Source organism: Triticum aestivum, chromosome 1D (assembly GCF_018294505.1).
Source record: "Triticum aestivum cultivar Chinese Spring chromosome 1D, IWGSC CS RefSeq v2.1, whole genome shotgun sequence".
In the NCBI taxonomy this organism is placed as follows: domain Eukaryota; kingdom Viridiplantae; phylum Streptophyta; class Magnoliopsida; order Poales; family Poaceae; genus Triticum; species Triticum aestivum.
Genome location: NC_057796.1, coordinates 472,607,272 through 472,611,253, shown reverse-complemented (window position 1 = coordinate 472,611,253; position 3,982 = coordinate 472,607,272). Strand labels below are relative to the sequence as shown.

The 3,982-nt window shown below is 49.6% G+C and overlaps 1 pseudogene; it reads left to right on the top strand.

Annotated features, from left to right (window-relative positions):
• The first annotated feature begins 680 nt into the window (after positions 1–680).
• LOC123183107 (uncharacterized) lies at positions 681–3,742 on the top strand (annotated as a pseudogene).
• The last annotated feature ends 240 nt before the right edge of the window (positions 3,743–3,982 follow it).

The following is a 3,982-nucleotide window of genomic DNA, read 5'->3' as shown; positions in this document are numbered from 1 at the left end:
CGCAAAGGGAATGCGTTTGTGAGAGAATAAGCAAATTTCTCTTTTATTTTTAACTTAATAAGAATTATAGCTTCAGTGCATGTGTTAGCATGTGATGTGCACGTTTCCTCGGTGACTGTTGGTTACCACAGTCATTAGTTTTTGTTTGTGGCTGCTAGTGTGTACACTAGGAAGTGCAGTTAAGAACAATATTGGTCAGTTGTCCTAGTAAGTAGGACAAATTTTGCAGACTGGATCTGCCAAACACTACATCCTTAATTCAGATCGACAACAACCCCAGCCAAAGAAAACAGTCCCTGACAACCTTGTATTTTCTTAGGACTTCAGACGAATCTTGATGCATAGTAGCTATTGTTTAATGGATCAAATACTAAAACGCACTGAACCTAGTTAGGTACTCTCTGCTGGCAAGCTTAGTGGAGCAACTTAGAACTGCCCATATGCTAGTCCTGTCTCTAGACACAAGATTCAAGAGCAACTCGTCTTAACTCTCCTCTGGAAAGTGGAAGCATCAATCTGCCTAGTTAGCTGCTGCATACCGGTATGTATATTTGATCCTGGTCTTTGGTCCTTATTAACCTCTCTCTAGCATGCAGATGCAACACATACGAGATGCATGTTTGCATTGCTGTCAGTGTAACAAACTTATCTTGATTGCAGTGTATGCAGGAGGTAGCAAAATGGCTGTAGTATGGATAGAAGTTCCGGTGAAGTGGTTGAGTGTCTATGTGTACCGGGCAGTGCCGCTTCTCAGCTTACTCATGCATCTCATCCTCTCTGTCTCTCCGAGAGCCGCCGGCGTGAAGGCAAAGGTTGGAAGAGAGGGTCACTGTGGTTGGCGTACCTGCTGACCGACTGGGGCCCGGCATATGTCATCAGCAACCTTTACCTCGAAACCTCGCCGCGCGATAAGATAATCATTGCCTTCTGGGTGCCATTCCTCCTGCTGCATCATGCTCGCCCCGACAACATCAGCGCCTACACCATGGAGGATAATGAGCTCTGGCTGCGCCTGTTCTTGTTAGCCCTCGTTAAGTCTTTGGGATCCTTCATTATTGTGTACAGGTATATACTTACTGAATGCACTGCCGACTGGTTTCTGCGCTGGGCATCCGGCATCATGTTACCCCTGGGCATTTTGAAGTATCTGGAGAGTATGCTGGCGCTTCGGCGAAGCGACTTGGGCCGCATCCGGGACCACGGGTTATCCAACAAGCAGACATACACCATTGATGATTATAGAGGAGATCAAGGGAAGCCGTTGGTCCTAAAAGATGATGAAGCCCTACTGGTTGCTCACAATCTGTTCGAGGTCAGCAAGGGTGCCTTCTGTGATTATAAGGCAAAAATTGATCGTGATGACATCACAAGAATGTTGTTCTTTGGTAGATGGGAGAATATGTGCACGGTGGTAGAGATGGAACTCTCCCTTATGTATGACATACTGTACACCAAGGCAGCCGTGGTCCACACATGGCATGGCTACGTCATCCGTCTGGCCTCGCCGCCCCTCACTGCCACCGCGCTCCTGTTTTTTGGCCTCCATTGCAAAAAGGCCATGAAGAAAGAAGATGAAGTTATCAGTTATGTATTGTTGGTGACGACCTTCCTCTTCGATGTGAGATGGCTGCTCAGAGCACTAGCATCAGCCTGGACACATTCATACTTCAAACTTATGCCACACAATTGGCTAAAGCATGAATTTTGGTGCCAAGAGGTATGGGAGAAACTCCGTCGGTTTGTTGTGTCGCTGTGTCTTTCCCGGCTCTCCGTGTGGTTGGGGACATGCTCATGTCCCAAGGTGCCTAAAAGCTACAGAAGATGGGTGGGCACCTTCGGTCAGCTCAACTTGTTGGACCAGTGCACGGCAGGGAACAGGCACAACCTATACAGCATACCTAGACTGGCGACTGAATCAAGAGACCACTCAAGGTCAAGGGGCTTTCAATCGGAAGGCTACTCGAGGGGCCTTGAGATTCCAGACTCTGTCAAGAAGCTGGTATTCAGTAACATATGCACAAACTTATTCCCTGATCCTGCGGGCTCGACGAACCCCCAGCAGCCCAGCTACACTGATAGTCCAAGATCTCCACGGCCGCCGGGCAAAGGGCCGACGGACCCCCAGTCTAGTGATACTGACACTGACAGGTCTCCACAGCCGCCGGGCAAGGGGAAGCCTTCTACAGGGTTGACGGGCCCTGAGCACCCTGGAGGCGATGTCACTCCAAAGTTTCCAGAGTGGCCGGGCCACGAGAAGGCTCCCACAGGGTTGATGGGCTTTGAGCAACCCGGAGGCACTATCATTCCATGTCCTGGGGGGTGGCCGGGCTGCGGATCTAAGCTACCAAACTATTGCACATGTGTGCATCCAAGGTCACTGGATCCCCATGAGCACTGCCTTGGTATCCTGTGTGGACCTCAAGGGCCTCCATACCCCAGGGAGCAGATGTGCAATGGTGTAAATGATGAGCCTACTCTGCGGCTGCCATACCCCAGGGAGCAGATGTGCAATGGTGTAAATGATGAGCCTACTCTGTGGCCGCTATGCCCTAGAGAGTGGATCTGCAATGATTTGGACGATCAGGCTGCTCCCTGGCGGCAATACCCCGCAGAGCGGTTCTGCAACAGTACCAACAGTGAACCCCCGAGGCTGCCTTACCCCTGGCAGGTTTCTGCTGGTATGAGAAATGCACCATCTGAAGAAAGCAATTTCAAGCAGCAAACTTACCGCTGGAGGTATGATCGAACTCCTGAACCCTATGAGCAAGTTAATCTATGGAGGAATGTCAACGCCAGTTCCGGTTATGATGTGAAAGCTGCAAGCATCAAGCCTACAGATCAGTCAGACAAAGACATGGGCTTCCCTCTTGAGCTTCAAGAGGTTATCCTCATCTGGCACATCGCCACAGACGTCTTCCTCTCGTGCAGCCCCAGGATCACAGGAGAAGAGTCCGAGGAACATGCAGAGGTGATCAAGCAGATGTCAGACTACATGATGTTCCTCATCGCCAAACGCCCGGAAATGCTACCAGGACTTAAGCTCCGCAGCCTGTATGAAGAAACCCGGGATACTCTACGGAAGATACGGGGCATCAAGGCGAAGATCGAGGGACGTAAACACACTAGTTATTCAACAGACGAGAAGAAGGAGCTTCTCAATTGGATGCTGGTAAACATGGGTCTTTATGAGGGCCTACGTCCTGCTATCGTCTTGGAAGGAACTCGACTTGCCTGGATGCTGCTAAGCCAAGTGTCCAAGGATGGAGGAAGTGAAACTGCCGGAGAAGCCCCAAGTACGGTGGGAAGACTTGCATATTGGATTCCACGTTTGCTGGAACTTCCTGTGGGGGATATGGACGACATGCTGGAGCTCGTCCTGGATGCATGGGTGCGTCTGCTCATGTACGCGTCCATCCGGTGCGGCAGGGATGCTCATGCCAAGCAGCTCAGCTGGGGCGGCGAGCTCACGACCCTCGTATGGATCATCACAGAACACGCGAAGAACAGCGTCGTTAAAAGGCATCTAGAGTCACTTTTCCGTTGAATGATGCTGTGTATCTTCCTCTGCAATGAACTCTGTCGTGAGGCTTTCATCTCACTACAATATGTACTCTCTCCTTCAGTGCATTTCTGGTTTCTTTGATTTGGTGGTTGCACTCATGTATCTCTACCTTGTATTCATGTATCTCTGGATTGGTGTTCTGTAATCATATATCTCTGGATTAATTGGTCGTCATTCTCATTTCCCTGCTACCCTTGCTCTGTATCATTTAGTAAGTGATATACAGTATGTCTGAATGTTCATCTATAAGAACTATTCGCTACTCGTTTGGGTAAAAGACCACACGCAGTCTCTCATTGTGTTGCTTAGTTGGAAAATTATTTCACCCTGCCAGCGGTCCTCATAGGTGAGGCAAAAAGGCACTAGGTACGTCGCATGGCTTGCATTGATTCTTCTTCGATCGGAAGTGCCTTTGAAGTT